The 23206-nt window shown below is 45.2% G+C and overlaps 2 long non-coding RNA genes across 2 annotated transcripts in view; both read right to left on the bottom strand.

Annotated features, from left to right (window-relative positions):
• The window catches only part of LOC147010042 (uncharacterized), a 28732-nt gene extending 20483 nt beyond the window's left edge, over nucleotides 1-8249 (bottom strand). Inside the window, exon 1 of the long non-coding RNA XR_015052722.1 lies at nucleotides 8163-8249. This is a non-coding gene — a long non-coding RNA (uncharacterized LOC147010042). The remainder of the gene's footprint in view (nucleotides 1-8162) is intronic.
• The window catches only part of LOC147010039 (uncharacterized), a 193865-nt gene that overhangs the window by 24688 nt on the left and 145971 nt on the right, over nucleotides 1-23206 (bottom strand). The gene's annotated exons all lie outside the window — the stretch shown is intronic.

Below are 23206 nucleotides of genomic sequence, written 5' to 3'. Positions count from 1 at the left end.
GGGAGGATCAGCCTGGGTGAAAGTTCAAAGGTGAAAAGGGGGAGGGTGCTGATTTGGGGTGGCAAAGTCCACCACGGCCCCTCCCCTTGGGGCTATAAAAAGCCGCGTTCGCTCGCCGAGAGAGAAGAAAGTGAGTGTGTGGGAGTGTTGGCTGGGTTGGAGAGCCTGTGGGAGCTGGCGAGAGCAGTGGAGTTTGTTCGCTGGAAGGTTCGCCAGCAGGAAGCCGGGGTCGAGACGCGTTCGCTCCTCCAGCGCGTCGTAGGCCAGGCCACAGTGAAGGCCGGACAACCAAGGAGAACCCTACAAGCTACTCATCAAGCCACCCAAGCGACTGGCACGTTCGCGACGCACCGGGCCGAACGAGACACCAGGGGTCACCGTAAAAGGACCCATCGAGTCACCACGAGGGTGGCCAGGTAGCCGGCCCAGTCTTTTGGAGCACCTTCGGTCATCCCGGCTCTGAGGAACATTGAAGGCTCACGAGCCCGGTTCTTTGTTTCTGGGGTTTTGCATGATAGTCTGTGGCACCTTGTCTCGATAAGTAGTGAATTGTATCAGTGCATGTACATAATAAGTAGACATCGGCTGTCGGCTTTTGCTCGTGTCCTCCCCCCGATCCCCATTCGTTGACTGCTTACGTGCTGAGTGGAAATAAATCCCCCCATTGTTTGAATGTCACCTGCTCGTTGTGTCCCTTCCTCCATTGACTGCCATGATGCGTTCGGGAAATTAACTGGCTAACTAAAGCCGATAAACGTAATCTGATGCGCCGGGACCTGGTGAATTAAAACCGCTCGGCTTTCGCATACGGAACGAGCTGCTTAAGCGGCTCGTTTTCGTGCAGGTCCCGTCAAGGTACAAACGCTCGGCAGTCCGACCGCGTGAATAATTAGGTACATCGACAATTCGGCGATAAACCCTGTAGCGTGGGCAGAGCATTGACAAGTTTGTGGTGTAATAAAAAACACCCGTAGCTGGGTTTAGGCATTGGTCCGGAATCTACGACTCGATTGCGCGTTCGGTGGACGCGCGGCCTGGATTTGGCTGAAAAGGTCGTGCGCACGCTGAACGGGCGGAAATCTACAACAATATGTTATTTCACAACATTGCACATGAGTAAGTAGATCTTCGACTGCGATTGTGATTGGATGATCAGACAAACACCGTTTCTCGACACCTACGATTGTCGCAATACTTACAGTCCTGCTCGGCGACCCATCACCGCCGAACGGCTTGTTTGTCTGTTTGTTTGTCTATCTGTCTGTCTGTTTGTTACTTGACGAAATCTTCGATTTTGTGAAGTATGTTGGCCTGTTCCGTTTGTTGGTTTGTTTGTTTGTTTGTTTGTTTGTCCGGTCGTCTACAGCCCAAATGGCTGGACCAGTCGTTCTTAAATTTTTACACCTCATAGGCAATCCACCTGAGACGGTCCGCGTCCAAACCCCGTCTTAATCTGACTAAACGTCACGACGTGACGTCACACAACGTGAAAACACATTTTTGGACATAACTCAGTGACCGGAAGTCGTAGCGACTTCCGGTTGACGCCAAAACAAACTTCAATGGAATGTCTAATTGTTATAAAATGCATGTCAGCACAAATTATGCACAGTTTTAGCAAGCGTCTGACGTCAAAGTTTTTAGCTATTGGCGTGATTTATAAAAAATTCTCTTCGTCCTTCAGGTCACAATTCTTAACCGATTTGGATGAAATTTTAATCCACAGTGCAAAAAGATGTGACTTTTGGTGATGTTCAAGATCAGGATCTGGATTCTGCATCACTTTATATTATCGCCCATTATAAACCAATGGGTAATTTTGTGAATTACACACGGCGATTTCTCAGACAGTTTTGCACTTATTATATTGAAACTTACACTGTCTATTTATGCATGTACTATTAACATGTGTACAAAGTTTGATCGAAATTGACCCAAGGTCCAGGTCAGGGTCACCCAAAACATGAAAAACACACATATAAAATACATGTTTTTGTTTTACAACATATTTCAAACCTGATAACGGGATCGTAAAGCTGGTTGAAAAGCAATGTTCCTTGGTATTTTCAAATATTTTCGACGATCAGAATGAAGGCAACAAGCACCGATGATAAGTTGTTGAATGTCACATCGTGGCTTTAAATGAGTTGTGAAAATTTTCAATCTGCTGCCGTTACCATGATAACGCACGCCTGATAATTGTTATTTGTGACGTCGCGTCATTTTATTAATGTACGAACAAATAAACACCACACATTCCATGACATTACAGCTTGGACCACCACACGGAAAGGTCAACTAATTCGCCAAGTGTCGTGCTAAAGGCCCGGTCACACCTTGACGTTTTAGCCAGCGATGGCAACGTATTAAAATTTATGTAAAACGCTGGCTTACGTTGAACTTTTGATGTTTTTTTTTAAAGATTCGGACGTATTCATAGCGACTTGGTCTTATGTATAACGCATTGGTAACTGACACAGAACGTTTCGTTGTGTTATAGATAACTTATACCAACGAATGCTGAACCTGTTGTCGGCCTACACAACCGATGCCCAATGATAGTCTAACTTAGGCATAGCGCGTTGCACGCATCGCCGACGATGTCGTGACGTAGCCTATTAAAAGGCTGATGCACAACAATTCGAATCATAACTGCCGTAGAAATGGAAGTGACAACATTGCGGTCACACCTTGGCGATCTTGCCAGCGTATGCCGACCTAAGAAAAATGTGTCTAAAACGTTGGGGCACGTCAAATACGGTATGAGTAAGTTTGGTATACGTGAGTAGAACGCTAAAGTACGCTATCATACGTTGTAGTAAGTAGAGTACGTCAAGAAATTTTAAACATGTTCAAATTTTTTGGACGTACTCGGCGTATGACACACGTTCCGCATGCGATGGGGATAAGTTGTACACACGATATGTGGACGCTTACACAAGTCCACAAACGCTACTTATAAGCTACTCATAAGTCGAAACATGTCGCGGTAATGTCTTTTTTACGCGAAACTTATTTCTAACTTATGTTTGACGTGCTTTGAACCAATTCTTTACGTAGTCCCAACACACATCGACGTATGTAGACGTATTCCAATGACGTCTTCCGGTCGACAAAAAAAAATAAATGACCGTGTTTCTAGCTTACAACTGCCATATAAAGACGTGTTCCCAGCGGTTTTGGGAATTGGTATATAAAAATGCTGCTCATAAAAGGGGAACCCAACAGTGTTTTCGAGTCCTTTTGGAGTTGATGTCAATGTCAGCAGTAACAGTATCAGTATTAGTATTAGTATTAGTATTAGTAGTAGTTTGTTCATGTTGGCAGTAGTAGGTGAGTGTTAGGGGGAGGGTGTGGGTTATGATGGATCGTCCTTGCGTCCGTGTGTCTACGGGTAGGAGACATCTTTTCACCATTGTTCGAAGTTCTTCGCGGCTAATTTTTTATGGAGATTTTTCAACAATGAGCTATAGCTTGTTTTTACGATTTAGGTCTATTCATAACGGGTTGGACAAATGCACAATGAACTAATAATGTGCATAGAGTGCTTTGATTACTTATAGATACGATATACCAACGAATAATTATCGTGAAGCCGGCTTTCACAAACTATGCCCAACGATAGCCTAACTTATCCATATCGTGTGGCAGTTTATCTTTGCCGGTGACGTAGGGTTTGCTATTCATAGGCTGCCACTCAACGATTTAAATGGCTGCATCTCCACTATTGAAAGTAGACGCTTGCGCTCAACAATTCGATATTTTTTACACTCAACGACTTTTAAACGGTACCACTCAGCTATTTTCATTGTTTACAATGAACGATTTAAATTGCTGTCACTCGCCTTTGTTTTTTGACGCTGAGGTTTTGAAATTTGAAGCGTTTCTTCTGAATGTGTTAAAACGCTCAAACTCGACTATTTTAAATAGACGCTGCCGATGGACAATTGGAATCATAGCCAAGCTAGACATCGAAGTGTGAACATCCTCGTCATGCCGAAGAAAAGTTTGAAGAATGCTGCAAATAAGTGTCCTGGCCGTGGCCGTGGATGTTGACGCAAGGACGATCCATTATACCGACGTCTTTCAGCCTATGAGTAACTTAAAAGTAACGTCTGTCGATGTGTGGCAACGATCGCGTAACGTGCCAACAACACGTTAATCATAGGTTAGAAATAAGTTTCGGGTACCTAAACATTACCTCGGCGTGTCTCAACTTATGATTAACTTACAAGTAGCATGTGTTGACGTCTGTCAACGATTGCAGACCGTGCATACAACTTGTGGCCAGCGTAGCGGAATGTGTGAGTCATACGCTGGCATACGTCGTGAAATTTCAAGCATGAAAAAATTTGAGAACAACCAAAAAGTACAACGTTTAAAGCCAACGTACAACGACGTATGGCAGTGTTTGTCAGCGTGCTCTCAATGTTATCAAAACTTACCCATAACGTATTCAACGTGTGCCAGCGTTTTAGAAAAAAAATTCAAAAATCGGCATACGTTGGCTAAAACGTCAAGGTGTGACCGGGCCTTCAGGTACGATTTTTCATTATCTTGCCAAAAGGAAGTTTTTGCAAGATATGTTAGTTGTTATGATGATGATATGCTAGGTGGTCATATTTGAGCCATAATTGAATAATCAATAGTCAATAGTTGTATATTAATCAGCTGTCAGGATTCAAACCTTGCTTTAAGATGTTGCTTTAAATGTTGCATGTTGCCCTAACTGTTCCTTTGGACAGCCTTTATCACTCTCCTGTTTTAATGTCCTTGGGAGAACTGTGTATGCTGATATCCCACACATTCCTGTTCTTAGTCATCACCAGAGTTTCGCCTTTGCTATCAGCAGGTGCCAGTGTAGGGGTGTAGGAGTCTTAGAAAGTTTTTAGTTTGCAAGATGAACTGTTGGGTTGCGAATCTGAGGATTGACTGATTCAACTTCCCTGAGGGCCCCTAGGGAGGGGGGAAAGAAGCCCACTGCCGCATTTATTTCTTTATTTCTTTATCCCTTAGCACACACTTATAGTCCACACCCAGTTTTGCTTTTGTGTGATTATATATACAACTGTTTTGAAGTAAAAATCTCAATGTGGTCCGGGGGCACCTGGCTGAAGGGCCTTTGGGCTGCATTCCGCATGCGTAGTGCCATCTTCTGAAATAAATCGTATCATTCGAGAACCCTCATTCGACTCTGTCATCACTCGGCCGGGTGAAGAGTCATAACATAAGTCAGCTTGTATGTTTTTTTTTATCTTGCCAAAACGAAGTTTTTGCAATATATGTTAGTCAGCTTGTATGTTGTTTTTTTTTTTGTCTGTAATCATGAAAAAATCACTCTGCAGAGCACAGTTATAATTGGAAATTTTTGTAACTTCGCATATCAGAGGCCTATCGAGGTCCCTTTCAGCGCATAAAATTTTGAAGGTCAAGGTCAAAGGTCAAGGTCACTTTGTCGCAAATCAGGTGAGTCGACGAAACCCTTATTTTTGAGTAATTTTGATCGGATCGTCTTCAAAATTCATGGGAATATAGTTCATGGTCTGGCGCTCAGCTGATTAATTTTTGCTGGCGATTGGCCTTGACCTTCATGGTTAGCGCCGAAGGTCAAACATATTTGACCCCAAGGTCAAATTTTCAAGTTTTAGGAACCATATCGTGTAGTACCTCAAATTGAACACCTCGATGAGTGCTTTCTAGATATGTCAAGCTTGAGACATTATGACGTCATTTGGTGACGTTATGAGGCAAACACATATATTTCATGGTTACTCTGAAGAACGATGCTCATCGGAATATCTCGGAGGCAGATATTCCTCAAGGAGTCGCTCCTGGTGGATAGCAGCTCTGTTCACCTCAGTGTGACCCGAAAGAAGTCACACGTGGTCACCTTTTGGCAAGATACGGGTCACCCTGCGGGTGACATTGGTTTATTTGTCTGTTTGTCTGTCTGCACAGAACTTTCGTGTTTTTCTCAGCACCCGCTTGTTGGATTGAGACAAAATTTTCGACATTGGTGCGACTTCTCATGCACAATGTTTTAATGATAATATTGACGTTGTAAGTCACGGGGTATGCCAGCCATATTTTAAAAACGGAAACTCTGAAACTGCACAATGGAAGAAAACTGCACAGGTAAACCTGGATGCTCCAACAAAGTAGAAAAGAATAAATAAAAATTTACGTTTCAAACAAACCCAATTACATCACTGAGGATATGACAATACAGGATATGTATAAAGTGCTTGTGTGCATAATATCATCAAACTATAAACATCAGATGAAAGAAAAATAGGACCACGGGACCTGAAGCTCACCTGGATCAGCAGAAACAGTGAATGACGTCATAAAACATGGAAATTTTGTTCATGTGCCGAATCTGGTTTGATATTTGATTTTCCATCCTCGTTCATGAGCGTCTGTGTCGCCGAAGCAGCTTCTTGAGCAAGGGTTATACTAGGTGGTTTGCCATTGCCTTCCCAGCAGAAGTTCGGGCAGGAATTTGTAACTTGGTGATGGTGCCGGTGATAGCTTGCCCACTCTTCCTGAAGGGCGTCGTTGGGATCGTCAATGTGCATCAACGAATGTAGGAATACAAGACGCCCAGTCGTCTATCGGAGGAACGACACACACATTAATGATTCAGTCAGTCTGTGAAACACCAGAATGGCATTTTATAGCTGGGCCGAGATTCAAACCCCGGCGAGACAGCTTGGAGGAGAGTTTGTCTACCTTGAGGACAACCTGTCATCCGAGGTCGTAAAAATATAATCTACTGGTGTTCCTGGTGGTATAAAATAACATCAGGCCTCCAATAATTACCTTGAAAAGAGTGAAAAAAAGGAATTTTCGAGCCATTTTACCACATGTCCAGCACTGCACTTTATGTTCACCACATTATATTAATTAATGTTCGTGTGTGTGACACGTACGCATACTCAAATCTGTCTTCTCCGAAAGGATAGTCTCGGGGTACACACACTCACCTCCAAGCTGTCTAGCCTCTCAGGATAGCCTCGGGGTACCAAGGTTGTCCTGCAGAATCTACGAACGTTGTACGGATAACCTGTTCGCTGCTGAACCACACGTTGTCATTTACCAAGATGATGTCTTAGTCACTGGATACTCAGAGCTTCATCATCTTGATAACCTCGAACGTGTGCTTTTCATTATCTCCAACTCTGGACTACACCTGTGGAGAGACAAGTGAGAGGTCATGGTTCCGTGTGTGACCTATTTGGGCCATCGTATCAATGCCGAAGGCTTAGGTCCCACTGAAGAGAAGATCTGAGCAATCAAAGACGCCCCAGCTCCGACCAACATTTCTGAACTCAAGGCTTACATTGGCATACTGCAGTACTACAGCAGGTGTATCCCTAAATTTGCTACCATGTTTCGCCCAATGTACTGTCTGTTCAAAAAGGCATCAGCTGGAAATGGGTCATTCTGGAGTCATCAGCCTTTCAGAAGTCAAAAGTCATGCTGCAGTCTTCAAATGTTCTCGTTCACTCTGAACCAGATAAAGACATGGTCCTGTCCTATGATGCGAGTTAGTATGGGGTTGGTGTTGTTTTGTCACACATCATGCCAGATCGCACAGAGAGACCAATCACATTCGCATCTCGTACAATGTCCCCGGCTGAGAACTAGTCAGCTGGACAAAGAATGACTTGGCATTGTATTCGGAGTTAAGAAATTTCACCAGTACATCTTCGGTCGACATGTCACGATTTACACGGACCACAAACCACTGATTAGTTTGTTTGGTCCAACAACAACTACCTCAGAGGTCTTACCGGCTCGAATCATACGCTGGTAATTTCCCTCTCAACTCATGATCGTGATATCGTTGTTGGAGAGGACGGGACGGACCAGGGACCAGGTACGGGGTTCTCTCGTGCAGGAGATATCTATTTATGACGTACTCACGGAGGTTGATGTTCAATAATAACCACGTGGGGGGAGATTAATTTACCTCAGAACATTTTCTCCACAGAAACTGCAAATTCTTAAACCAATTAAATATTTCATTTTGATTTGTCGACGATCCATGAATATAACATTTTAAATGTATATAATCCATTGGACACGAACACATTATCGTGCACAGTGTATCTATGTACTACGTACAAACACTATTTTAATATCCCAACTCATCCCACCATGTGGAGTCAGCACGACGAGTTCTCCTCTCCACAATCCTCGATCCCGAACATTCCCTCTTGTTTTTCTCCAGCTCCACCTTCTTCTGCTTCTTCGATTATCGACCGAGAGCTTCTTCTTCTTCAATTCCAGACCGAGTTTTCTGTGATCTGTATCAACATCAAAGACTGATCTGATCAGACGCCCCAACTAATACAGACGTGTCCACGATGGATATTCACGAATAAAACAACTTCTTCATCACATCCTGACATTCCTATTCCCAGAGACTCTTGGGCGGTAAAGGACCAAGGAGGGCAGAATTTATTTGAGTGCAAAATACTGTGGATATCCTTTTGGGGACCCTTGAGATGCTGAATGAGGAGTCGCAGCCCCTGGGATTACCAGTTTCCTTGGTCAAAACTAAGATCCAGGCTTTCAATGACATCTTGGATGCTGCTGTCTTGTCTGCACTTGTTTGTGGTGAGGATGTTTTGGTCACGGAGAGATTCAGTTATTTTGGTGGTGATATGCCTCTGCTGGCTGTGAGGCAGAGGTCAATATACATCTGGGTCAGGCCTGGGGAGTCAAGGATTCACTGGATCATGAGGTTTGGCGCTGTCGGTACCTGTGCAGGAGGATGAAAGTCTGAGTCTTCAGGTCCTTCATGCTTCCAGTCTTGCTCAACAGTGAGATTTGGATTCTGACGAGGGATCTGAGATTGAGGCTTCATTCCTTTGGTACCAGGTCTCTTCGGAGAATTCTTGGCTATCACTGGCCAGACTTTGTGTCCAACCAGCCGTTGCTGAGAGACACTCAAATGATGTTTGCTTCCTGCATAGTCTGTGAGGGTGAGCTGCAGCTGTATGGGCATGTGGCTCGATTTCCTGATGCTGATCCTGCTCACCATATTCTCTCAGTGAGGGAGCCTCTTGAGTGGATTAGGTCATTGGACTGACCATCTGCCTCATGGTTGCAGCAAGTTGATCAGCATCACAAGGAGATGGGGATGGGCAGGGCATCTTCCTGGGAGATGGCCAGATGGAGGTCCCTGGAGTACCGGCAGAAAGTGGATGCAGCGTCTTTCTGCTCCAGCGCACGCTCCCATTCTTGACCTGACCTTAGCGCCCTGCGGAAATATAGGGGGGACAGATAGCAGACAGAGCAGGGGGGAGGCAAGACCAGAGAGGAGATGGTGGAAGACAGAAAGACCACCGACCTGTCACTGGTGAGAGAGTGAGAGACCCCAAAAAGGCTTCATCATGCGATATAACAATGATCCAAAAAGTCTTGTTTTCCACAGCATGAAGTCGAGCTAGATGTGAAGCAGGAGCACCACCCCAGAGGAGAGAGAGCAGTATTCCATCAGGATGAAAGCTTTGTAAGTGATTAGATGCTCAGCTGTGCCAATAAAGGATTTTGCATGACGTAGGATGCCCAGTTGTTGACTGACTTTGGAGGCCAGCTTGGATATGTGGCTTTCCTTGGAAAGATCGTGGCAAATAGTTTGGCCCAAAAGCTTGAATGGAAGGACTTGTTGAAGAGGATTGTTGAGAGGTAGATGGGGTGGTTTCCAGACGGTTGTTTTGCAGAGACATGCTGAGGGTGTGAGATTTGTCAGGATTCAAAGATATGTTCCCAGTGTTTGACCAGCTTGTGATTGTATCCAAGTCTGCAGAAATTTTTCCAGGTCTCCTCGGAAGTCCTCCTCCTCTGACTCGCACAATGCCTCCATGCCCTTGTCAGCTCCTCCCTTTTCTCCCCAGGCAAAGCTTCGCCCTTGAAGGCGTCTATCACTCCACCCCATCCATCCATCCATTGGGACCATACTCTGTGCAGAATGTTGGTGCTGCCTGACCAGTCTCCCTGGCGATTAGGCACAATCCTGAATCGTTGTCACTCCGTCACAGGATACCAGCAAGCGGGCACTCGTTTTGCCAACCTTGGAAGGATGACAGGCAGAGTCAACTCCACCTGGTATTAATTGAACAGCTGAGTGTCATTTCAACTCAGGGCCCTCGCATCCCACGCCCACCACCCCAACCAATAAGCCAACACCAGGCATACTCTGCCCGGAGGTGTTCATAGTTCTGCCCCTCTCTTCCTCTCTTGCCAAGTCTCCCTGCACCCATGGTAGAGGCTTACTTAGGGGTTTATACAAACGATTTCCTTAATCATAATGCCGAACGAATTATTACCGCCGCACCACCCCCTGTAAATGTGTTTCACTTCCCAGTAAAACTTTTAGTGTACATCAACAATAACCTGCATGTACAGTAAACAGGCCGAATTGGTTTCCCGCAAAAACGCTGGTGCCATGCAACCGTTAAGAAGGTGATTATAAAAGATTAACGGACAGAATTCAACTATCCTGTGCAGAGGAAAATGCAAATAACTCCAACTGATGTTCCATAGAACCTCAAAATTTGGTATGCTTAACTGCAAGTGCTACCCTGAGGATGTGTTAAAATCTGAGTGCCATAGCATGTCGGTGTTGTGTAATAAAATCAGCCAACAACTAAGTCCCTTGGCTCAATCGTTTAATGGCGGCTCTCACCTCCTCCACTCTCCGACAGCCCGCTGACGTCACTCTCAGTTCCGCCACGTCATTCTGGCTCATCATGCATTCATTAATATTCATGCAACTCCCAATACCACAGTCGGAAATCAAACCTACATCAGTTTCCAAGCTGTTAGGGTTACTATTGTGGGTTTTCATATTTTAAATTTTTTTTAGAAAAAATCAATCACATCGCAAGATGAAGTGATTGCTGTGAGTACACAAAGTGGTCAGAATATCAAATCTGCTCAAACCTGAAGGGATTGGAGTAAAAATAACGGTTTGGGTAATGAATTTATGTTGCTTTAAATAATAATAAAAAACCATGCCATGTTGTGCAGGGGATTGCTGTGATTCCAGAAACTGGTCGGAATGTCAAATCCAACAACAACAAAAAAAAATGAATGAGTTGGAGAAAAAATATGGAGCAGACAAGTGAGGTTCGAAACACAATTTCAAGCTAAAATAAGCTACCAAATCATCTCAATATGGTTGGGATTAGTTCACTTTACAAAAAGTAACCTAAAATGTTTGTTGCAATGTTAGTTTATATTTTTATAACACATTTTTCAAACTTGGATCTGGAAAACTGCAGTAAGAGTTCTTTATGCAGAGTTTACTGCATTTTGAAAAAAAAATTTGGCCACATTTATGTCAAACTCTAACATCTTTATTTAAACTCACATGTAAGATCATATTTATGTCCTCATTTTTTCAAGATATAACATGTTCACAGATATAAGATATATTTGCAATAATTATGTAATGTGTGTGGTTTGTTGAAGTGGTGTGTCGTAATGGAGCACTCGTTTCGAAGTTTATTTGTAATTATATATTTTTTTGTTTGTTTTTTAAAGTCCTTAGAAAGCCGTTATTTGCTATTTTTATGGTCCGAATGGTCAATGCATTTGTCTGACATTTGTCAAATAAACCAAAATGTTGCTTTCATTTACTATATAGCACTTTAAAAGATGTGTACTCTTGAGATGAAATACAAAAGACTTTCTCCTTTAATTGCACATTAAACTTTAATATATAATGTTGAATTTGATGAACACATGAGTTTAATTCCTGGATGTTTCATTTCTGTAATAACTATTCTTAATAACAATATCTCACAAGGCTTATACTTGTTGATAACATTCTTATATATGTTCCTACATCAGTTTATCCTTTAGTTACATTATTAAAAGGGAAACTACAGTTTAGCGATGCGATAAAACTGTGGAATTATAAAATTTAGTATTTGTTTCATGTTTGTGTTTAAACTTGTGACTGATTGGGGAAAAATTTGCTGACATCAAAATCAAGAGTTAATGGTACCACAGTGTCGAGGCGACGTTGCGGAGAAGAATAATTAAGTGGTCACATTAATTTACATGATGTAAAGGAAATGAAATGCAATCACTGGGACATTTGGACCAACATTTGCACAGCACAATTAACTTTGTCTGCGCGAATGCATGTTCGGGGGGCTTGGAGGTTGTTGTTTTTAAAAGCTCTCTTTAAATTATATGTTCGACCGCGATCATTGCTGTTAGCCTTTTACGATATACACCGACATTCGTGGGGTCCGTGTATTCGCGGTTGATGATTTGCGACATGCTCCAACACACACGGGAAATTGCCTTGCGTATTTGTGGTACTCACGTTTTTTTTTTTCTTTTTTCACAAGCCGCGAGTGTAATACAGTTCTAAAACATATCTACCATGAGCCACGCACAAAGCAGCTGGATGTACGTACTCAAAAAACATGTATTCCATGAGCCGCGAACATGTCCTGCTTCCTGAACGTGTATTGTAGCTTTGTGGGATAAACATATTTTCATGATCGTCTCACCAGTGTAACACATCATTCCTCACAATGCCATCCCCTGTGCGTTGCTTACAGAATGAAAAGACACAGCATCTATTGATGTATCCAGTAATTACCAGGTCGCCACATCTTTTTTTTTTTTTTTTTTTTTTTTTTTTGTATACCTTGGTCGAGGCTCGTATGAGAGCTAACACACGACTCACAGCAAGGAGGCATGAGACAAGAGGGGCGGGAGTGGAAGGGACAAAACAGTGGGGAACAGACACATTAGGTGAACTGTGGAAGGGAGAGGGATGGGGATGGGACGGGGAACATGGCGAAGAGAAGATGGACATTTCAGGGACTTTCAGGAAGGAAAGTAGGAGAAATGAAGGAAGTGGGCTTGGGTGGATTATCGGGGGTAGAAAAGATCGAGGATTTGGATGGGGGAAGATAAGAGGTGGTGGTGAACAGCTGTTTTGAAAGCCTGGAGGGAAGAATGGGAAAGAATAGAGTGTGGCAGTTTATTCCAAAGGCGGGAAAAAGAGGAATGAAAGAGTGAAGATGAGCAGTGATTCGTGATTTTGGTAGTTTTACCAGAAGGGGGTTGTTGGCGGACCTTGAGCGCCCTGTGGAAATGTGGTGGGGACAAATCGCAGAGAGAGCAGGGGGCAAGGCTGGAGAGGAGTCGGTAGAAGACAGAAAGACCACCGACCAACCTGCGGTGATTGAGTGAGAGGCCCAAAGACTCAGCTTCATTGCGGGAGATGCTGATGATCTTAAATGCCCTGGTTTCGACAGCGTGAAGCCGAGAAAGGTGGGAGGCAGGAGCACCAGCCCAGAGGGGAGAGCAGTACTCCATCAGGCTACGGACAAAAGCTTTGTAAGTGGTCAGGAGCTCAAGAGGGCCGAGGAAGGACTTAGCACGACGGAGGATTCCCAGTCGGCGACTGGCTTTTGAGGCGAGGTTGGAAATGTGACTTTCCCAGGAAAGGTCATGGCAGATAGTGAGACCTAGAAGCTTGAAAGAAAAGACTTCTTCCAGAGGATTGTTGAGAAAGTGGATGGGGGGTTTTGTAAACGGTCCTTTCGAAGAGACATAGTGAGAGTGTGAGATTTGTCTGGATTGAAAGACATGTTCCACGTGTTGGACCAGTTTGTGATTTTATCCAGATCTGCAGTGAGTGAAGAAGCTGCTGCTTGCCGGTCTGAGGGATGACAGATGGTACGGCAGAGGGTGGAGTCGTCGGCAAAGAGAAATAGAGGATTTTCCAGAGAGTCCGAGAGATCATTGATGAAAACCAGAAAAAGAACAGGGCCCAGAATGCTACCTTGAGGAACTCCAGCCTGCACAGGAAGAGGGGATGAAAGAACTCCATTTAGGGCCACACGTTGACTGCGACAGGAGAGGAAGTCTGCGAGCCATGAGTGGAGATGGCCTTGAATACCATGGGAAGAGAGTTTGGTGAGTAGGGCAGGGTGCCAGACTGTGTCAAAAGCACGTGATATGTCCAGGGATACGGCTCGGATTTCCTGTCTGGCATTGAGGACCTCCATCCATTGATGGGAGAGCAGAAGCAGCATATCCAGGGTAGAGTGACCTGGTCTGAAACCAAATTGATGATTGGAAATCAAGCCATTGGAGAAGAGGAAGGATTTCATATCTGAGGCGATGATGGATTCCATCACCTTGCTGATGATTGGGAGAAGGCTGATTGGTCTGTAGTTATAGGGATCTGTTTTTGCACCTTTTTATGCAGGGCAGTGATGTTAGCAGATTTCCAAGCAGATGGCAGATGACCTTGGGCAAATGAGAGGGTGAATAGAACAGAGAGAGGGTGAGCAAGAGCAGAAGAGCAGGCTTTGAGGACACGTGGGCTGATGCCGTCTGGACCGGTTGCAGAATCTGACTCGAGGTTTGAAAGCAAGCTCTCCACCTTGTCAGGAGAAAAGGACACAGAGTCCAGGGACAGTTGGGTGCGACTGGGTAAAGTGGGTAGAGATAGTGATGGGTTTAGGACACAAGATTTAGCTGCAAACACCAAGTTTAGACATTCAGCTTTATCACGTGTGGAATCAGCAGTGCGGCCATTTGAGGTAAGGGAGGGATGGAGGGGGAACATACACCAGAAACAGATTTGATTAAACGCCACCAGGATTTTGAGGAGGGAGAGAGGTTTGAGAGTTCAGACTTGAGATGAGAAAGATGTTGTTTTCTGGCTCTCCTGAGGGTAGATACACACTTGTTCCGAGCTTTGTGGAAAGAACTGAGATTGCCCTCAGTTGGGTTTGCTTTCCATGAGGCAAAGGCAAGTTGTTTCAGGATAACTGCCTCGCCACAAGCTTCAGTAAACCAAGGGCGGGAGGAAGGGTAAGACAACTGAACACGAGAGGGGATAAATCTGTGCATGAGGGAGAGCAAGTTTCTTTGAAAGAATTCCCAGGATGAGTTGATGTTTGAGAAATCTGGACATTATGCAATGGAAACATTCAGTGCATCTTCGTGTAAATCACCATCTTGCTACCAACAGCACCATCTGAGCTGTTACATTTTAAAAACTCTCAGCATAATCTGCCTGCAGATAGGAAAGACATCATGTACTGTGAGTTAAAGAATGGAAACATTCAGCATATCCATTTGTGTAATTAGCAGCTTGCTGCAGATGGACTAATTACACAATGGCATCACTCACCACATCTATTATCAGCCGCCGAATACAGCATTACCCGTAAAAAATTCCCCACAGACAATGTGCAGACATCTCACTGTGTTCTGGATCCCCATCATTCTCGTCTCTTTGCTCTGACCTGTTTGTTGCCTCTTGCTCCATTCATTCTTCGAAATGGCACCCAAGAATCGAGGATAACACTTAGGGTATGGCTTTAAGCAGACCACTGATATGGGAGAAGGAAAAGCTACTGCACAGCCATCGCTCTGGCACGGGTGGTGTAAGCATGAGTGCGGTGGGTACAACTGGCAATTCCAGCCCATTTACAGGGTGGTTCCACCGCTTCAAGGCGCAATATAATTTGCACAACATCAAGCTCGTCGGGGAGCGTGCTTCTGCAGACCACTACGTGGCCAAGGCATTCCCTGCAGTACTCGCGAGCCTCATCAAGGAGAAGGGGTACCTGCCGGAGCAGGTCTTTGCTGATGAGACCGGCTTGTTTTGAAAAAAAGATGCTGACCAGAACGTTCATCTCTCAGTGAGAGAGCAAATCAGCCAGCTTCAAGGCCACAAAGAACTGGGTATCCCCCCTTCTCTGCGCAAACGCCGAAGGGGATGTTCTACCCATAATGTTCCCTGAACCAGCGTGCGCTGAAGAACAAAAACAAGCAGGTGCTGCCCGTGTAATGGAGGGCGAACAGGAAGGCGTGGGTGATGTCTGAACTTTTTATGGACTGGTTCCATAACTGTTTTGTTCCTCAGATCGAGAGGTACTTGGCTGGAAAGAACCTTTCATTCAAGATACTCCTGCTGTTTGACAATGCCCCTGGCCATACCACGGACCTGAACGGTGCTCAGGCGAATGTTGAGGTCATGTTCCTGCTACCGAACACCACCTCCCTCTTCCAGCCACTCGACCATAGAGTAATATCAACTTCTAAGACTTATGACACAAGTGAAAAGATGAAAGACAAAACACACGTGGATTTTACCCTGACATTCACAGATTCTTCGAGGGTCGGGAAATCCCCGGAACTTATCCCCCCCCCCCCATTTCTCACTGAAACAATGCTCTCACAGTCGTAGTTCCCAGAACTTATCCCCCACGAATGTGGGAATGCTGGTGTGTGTGTGTGTGTGTGTATATTGTTGCGAATTCGCGCCCGCCGGCGTGCAAACAGCCGCTTAACTCGAATCGCGGCACGTCGCCCACCGGACGGACAATTCTGTCATGACCCTCTCAGACTAACGCCGGGAACTAGTCACGGGTGGGCCTTTCAGCCTCACCACGATCGTGCCAATCGGCCCCCCGCGTGGGATAGGGTTGTTCGCCAAATTCGACCTACCTAAGTACCCACATGGAGGGTAGACCGGGCGATCGTACCTCGCCGCAGGTCGACTCGGGACACGGGCTACTTAAGCGACCCGTTCCGTACTATCGGGATAACCGAGCGGTGTTATCGTCGATCTCGACGGTTCCGATTAATCATCGGGCATATTAAGCCCACTACCAACCCTTTACGTGAAGCAAGATGGAGATTCAATTAAAGAAAAGACGAAGCGAAACGGGAAAACAGTTCAACATAAGGCACATTTATTCCGCGGCACACGGAGAGCACACATATACAATTACAACAATTATGCACCAAAAGCAGATGCTACAAAAGAAACACAACAATGCAGATCTACTACCGACTGCGCGAGCACACGGCAACACTTACACAGTTTTACTTTACAGACGGCGCCGACAACACATTTACTCAAAAGCAAAAGAAAAGGGCCACCCTCAAAGACAAGGGGGCAGACGGGGCCTGTGGGCCGCGAGACCGGGTGGAGCCTACCCGTGTCTTGTGATGAGCCGCAAATGTGGCGGCGGTGCCTCGACTCCGCGCTCCTTCGCGGGTTTCGTTGGCACTGCTTGGAGTGGGGTGGGAACGGGGCCCCCTTTTCGCACTATCTCAGCGCGGGGGGGAAAAGGGGGGGGAATTGTTGATGCTCTGGGGAAAGAGGATAGCTGGCTTGCTTGGGTCCCGCGACGAGCGACTCCACTGCGACCTCGTCGCCGACCGCTGTCTTCCTTGCCTCGGACTCGAGGTATCCGGTCCCCTCCGCAATTCTCCTCAGCCGACTGCAGCAAATCACCTCGACCGCGCTCCAGGCTCCAGGCTTCCTTTCTCTGCAGCTCCCCGACAGACTCTGAACCCCGACAGACTGCCACTCTCCAGACCCGACTTGACTGCCTCGACCTTCCTGACTCCAACTCACTGCCTCCAACCTTCTCTCCAACTCAAAAAAAACCCTCAACTCTTCTCCAACTCACCTTGACCGAAAAACTCCTGAATTCGCCCCGCGCTCGGCGCTTTATAGTGGTGTAGGAGAACCCATATGCAAATTTCTGGATCAGAACGAGCTCGGGGGTGGAGCCACGCTCGCCCATTGGACGGAGAAAAAGGGGCCTGAATCTCCCCTGATCCTCGAATTTGCATATATCGATTCTACTCCGACGCGCCTGGAGGCGGGGCCAAACCACCCCGCGCTTGCTGATTGGACGGATCAGAAGTGGGCGTGTATCATTTCTGATCCGACTTCTCCTCGGAAAGGCCGCACTTTGTACCCGCGGCTCGGCATGCGCCCTGTACGAGTCCAGGACAGCCTGACGCTCGGTGCCCACAAGCGGTGCGGGAAAGGCCGCAGAAGGAGAGGCGAAGGTGGTGGGGGGTCTAAAGTGCTGGTCCATGGCCATGGCGACGTTTGGAATGGCGGTGATACGATGTTTGCGGGAGCGAGTTGTGAAGGTAAAGGTCGTGGCTGTTGGCGTTGTTGTTGTTGTGAAGCGGAGTTGCGGTTGGTGGTTGTTGTGTGATGGCGGTTGAGATGTGGTTGGTTCAAAATAAAGATAGAACAGAAAAACGGCTATCTTAAAGGGTCGCAGCCCGAATGAATCCCATTTATTCTCTCTAAACAACGGGTTTGGGGCTAACTACACATGTACTTACAGAGATATCTCACCTACGGGACCTGAATGGTGGTTTGCGAATTTCCTCAACCGCAACAATATATGTATATATATATATATATATATATATATATATATATATATATATATATATATATATATATATATATATATATATACACATATATATGACCCACCCATATCTCTCACCTGTGAATGGAGGGAATAGCCAATCAGCTCTCACCTGATCAACGAAACCCAAGTGGCTAAGATTATATAAATAATTGACCCTTCCCACACTTCTCGAGCCGAAGAAGCTGCGTAAAACAACCCAAGAAGACCTACACAAGGTAAGTGCTACACTATTTTGAACCCTTCCCAGAGTCCAGAGTTCCTCAACAACTATAAAGACGTTCACACATAGTACACACGTGAGAATCCAAATGCCACACATCACCTCAGCAACCGGACTGGTTTCATCACTAATTGGCGAATCATCAGCAATAGCGTCGACAGCAATGCATACCAACGAGGCTCCCAAGCATGTAACACGTGCAAACGTCAAAAAGTCAATATATAAATCTCGAAAGACCCACCCACATCTATATATTCACAGGTGATATATATATATATATATATATATATATATATATATATATATATATATATATATATATATATATATATATATGTGTGTGTGTGTATTTGTATATACAAGCAAATACATCCGTCACTTCGCTGACGGGTCAATAAATTGGGGGGGGGGGGGTGGGGATAGCGGGAAGGGGAGGCAAAGATGAAGAAGAAGGGGGACAGTGAGAGAAAAGGGTGGGGGAGAGGAGGAAAAAAAAAAGACAGGTGAGGGGTGGAGGTGGGGTTAGCAAAGAGAATGATATGAAATGCTAAATGACTGAACATGAAAAAATTAAAAAAAAAACGTGTCTAAACTGCTGTCCACACAACACAACAACACAACACGATTTGTAAAGTAATCTGCTGGCACATTTGCAAAAACTTTGATATTCCAATTCCAGATAATTTGTGGGAAAATGAACCAAAAGCAATCACTGAAAACATTGAAGTTTTCTCATGTATGACCTTAAGATCCCATCGGGTGTGAACATCGAAAACAAAGCATTGTGACCATTTATCATACTTAGGCCGTAGTTATTTTATGACTTGGTTTCCGATCCGCCAACGATATATTTGCCAAAATGAAATATAAATATAAAACACATTTTTAGCCTTTTCTATCTATACATTTTCCGCCGAAGGTGTAAAAGTTTCAAAACCGAAATGTAAACGTCAGCATCTATTTTCAAAATATAATTTCGTGTGAGCGCGCCAAAATGCCGAGTCCCCTTTAACCAAACGGCGCAGTCGAGCTAAGCAGTGGAACTGCGCAGTCGTCTTCGATCATGGTGTCTGAGCAGTGGCCAGCGTGGTTCAGATTGACTGTGGTTTCTGGGGTAAAAGTGATTGTTAAGAAGTATGTCAGCGGTATAAATTTGAGTGACTGTATTGGTGATTTAATCACGCAACATCTTGATAACGAATATTCTGGCCGAACTATTGCATCAATTCAGTGCAGCAGCAGGGATGATTCGCAGGCGACTCTCGATCGTGCCGATTTTGTTTCCATCGAAAGTTGTACACGTATTGAAAGATTTCGGTGCCAAGTTCGTCAAAGTTTCCCTGCAAGATGCTGATATTCAGCCTTCAACGGACCAGAAATCAGCCTTTGATGTGCTCATGGAGATGGGGAGACGGTTCGATCAGATGCCCGCTGAAAAGTAAGAACTCGTTATGGCTCTGATTGACCATTTTGAGCGTGTTGAGTCTAATTTGACACCTTTTTTAAATCATATCCAGCACTATGTACTGGTGTGCACGCACACATATACGACTTGGACTAATTTTCTCAGCATTGTTGCCATTTCTTTGATGATCCAAAAGGTTTTTTTTAGAAAAACATGCCAGACTACATTGTAAAAACAAATTTTAATCCTTCTTTATTGTTTTTCACATCAGATGATGCCGAGAACTTGGGCATCCTGCATTTGAATGGTCTTCCATTATATTTATATTTATATTTCGACCTTCCAACCCTACATTTCAGCTGAAGAACTGTGTAAATCAAGTTATAAAATAACTAAGGCCTTAGGTGCAAAATACAGAGAAGGCATTGCTAATTGCGGTGCAAATACCGGTGATTTTGGACTGACAATGCAGAAATCAAGAAAATGACCAACACTAAGACCTCAAGCATGAAGTGAAAAGATCCTGGAAGCTGAAGAATGCAAAAGTTGTGCCAGTGATGACGAAGAACCTCAAGGGCATGACGAAGAACCTCATGGGAATGATGAAGAAGAACCTCACAGAGATATTAAATATCATCCCGGGGAATATTTCGACAAACAAGTTACAGTTGGAAGCCGGCCAGGGCTCAATAACGATCCTGAAGAGAGCTCGAGGCACAAATCTTTAAAAACAGAAAACTTCAGCTTGGTCTGTGAATCGTGACCCCTGACCGAAATGGAGATGGATACTTTGAGCCCACCCTGGGAGGACTCCACTCCACATTCTAAAACCCCAAATGTAGGCGCGCGCGCGCACACACACACACACACACACACACACACACACACACACACACACACACACACACACACACACACACACACACACACACACACACACGTTGATACCTGCCAGGTATCTGTTTCACCTCTTGAAACAGATACCTGCCAGGTATCTGTTTCACCTCTTGAAACCCACCCACATGTGGAGATAGCAGGCAAAAGCAGCAACTTGCACGTACACACGTACACACTTCCGTTCTGGTAATACAGTTTATATACGTACACGTGCATAAAATACATAAAAAATGACAAACACAAAGATTGCTCTTTAAAAAGAGTTCTTTGAAAGAGGAATTCAAGTGGGAAATTAGCAAAATTCAATTGAAAAATGTATCAAGGCACAGAACACAAAATGTCGATCTTTACTTTATGCCTTCACAACCAGATCATGGCAAACACGTGGTCGGATGGACCGTATTGTTTTTAAAATGTTTTTAGCAGCGTCTCGCGTCGCGAGGTCGGCGTTGGTCTTGTTCTTGTTCTTCTTCCTCTTGTTCATCTTCTTCTTCCTCTTGTTCTTCTTCTTCTTCCCTTTGTTCTTCTTCTTCTTGTTCTTGTTCTTGTTCTTGTTCTTCTTGTTCTTCTTGTTCTTCTTGTTGTTCTTCTTCTTCTTCCTCTTCCTCTTGTGAAGACAAAACCTTAATCTCTTGGACTCGGTCTTGTATATACAAGATCCGGATCTCCTTAAATACTGAGCACATGTACACATCCTCACATAGACGGTGCCTTTTGAGAGGGTCTATCATGAACTTTTAAATATATGTTAAATATATATATATATAGAACACACACACACACACACACACACACACACACACACACACACACACACACACACACACACACACACACACACACACACACACACACACACACACACACACACACACACACACACAATAGAACCTGTTTCTCAAGCTCTGAATGCACTGAATTCATCTGCCTGAACAGTATAATTCATAAATTTGTGACTCCACGCCATCAAGCTTCAAATGGACTCTCCGAATGCTCCGTGACTTTCATCAAGTCTGGTCTCAATAAGATACATGGTGGAAGCCTTCAGAACGGACTATGACGTTTGCTTTTCGCTCACCGCATCACTCCCCACACAACAACAGGGGTGACACCAGCTGAGCTGCTGATCAGGTCAGGTCAGGTATGGGAGCATGTGCCAGAACAGCGCATCGCTGCGTCCACTTTTCGCCGGTACTCCAGGTGCCTCCATCTGGCCTTCCCCCAGGCAGATGCCTGGCCCATCTCCATCTCCTTGAGAGGCTGGTCAACCTGCTGCAACCATGAGGCACGTGGTCGGCGCATTGGCCTCCTACACTCACGAGACTCCCTCGCTGAGAGAATCTGGTAAGCAGGATCAGCATCAGGAAAACGAGCCACATGTCCATACAGCCGCAACTGACGCTCACGGACCATGCAGGTAACAAATCTCATCCGAGTCTCTCTCAGCAACCGCTCGTTGGACACAAAATCTGAGCAGCGATAGCCAAGGATTCTCCGAAGAGACCTGGTACCAAAGGAATTAAGTCTCCGTCTCAGATCCTTGGTCAGAGTCCAAGTCTCGCATCCATAGAGCAAGACTGGAAGCACCAATGACCTGAAGACTCGGACTTTCGTCCTCCCGCACAGGTACCGGCAGCGCCACACCCCATGATCCAGTGAATCCATGACTCCCCAGGCCCCACCCAGACGTCTATTGACCTCTGACTCACAGCCAGCAGAGACCTGAATATCACTGCCAAGGTAAGTGAATCTCTCCACGACCTCAACATCCTCACCACAGACAGACACAGACAGGACAGCAGCATCCAAGATGTCATTGAAAGCCTGGATCTTAGTTTTGACCCAAGAAACCCGTAATCCCATCGGCTCCCACTCCTCATTCAGCACCTCGAGGGCCCACAAAAGGATATCTAAAGTCTCTGCAAAGAAGACTGCATCATCTGCGAAATCAAGGTCCAAGATCTTGACATTCCCAAACGATGCAACGCAGCTTGATCTTTCTGACATCCTCCCTAAAATCCAGTCCATACAAGTGCTGAAAAGTGTGGGGGCCAGTACACACCCCTGACGAACTCCAGTAACAACTGGAAATAAGTCAGAGATGGTACCACCACACTTCACAGCACTCTCAGTACCAGAGTAGAGTTCAGACATCAGATCAATCCGTTTTGGTGGCACCCCACGAAGACCAAGAATCCTCCAGAGGGCATCCCGATTCACTGAATCAAACGCTTTACAGATATCAACATAGGCTGCAAGTAGCCCTTGCCGAAACTCTCGTCTGCGTTCGGTGAGGACACGAAGAGCAAGGATACGGTCAATCGTTGACCTCTTTGGTGTAAAGCCTGACTGCTCTGGACGCTGGTGCTCAAGCAGATGGTGGCGAACCCTATCAAAAATTATCCGAGCAAAGACCTTGCCCATCAC

The sequence above is a fragment of the Eptatretus burgeri genome, chromosome 17 (assembly GCF_056783735.1).
Source record: "Eptatretus burgeri isolate ZD-2024b chromosome 17, Ebu_testis_v1, whole genome shotgun sequence".
NCBI classification, from domain to species: domain Eukaryota; kingdom Metazoa; phylum Chordata; class Myxini; order Myxiniformes; family Myxinidae; genus Eptatretus; species Eptatretus burgeri.
The sequence above is the reverse complement of the archived record's forward strand: the minus strand, read 5'-3'. Positions and strand labels throughout refer to the sequence as shown.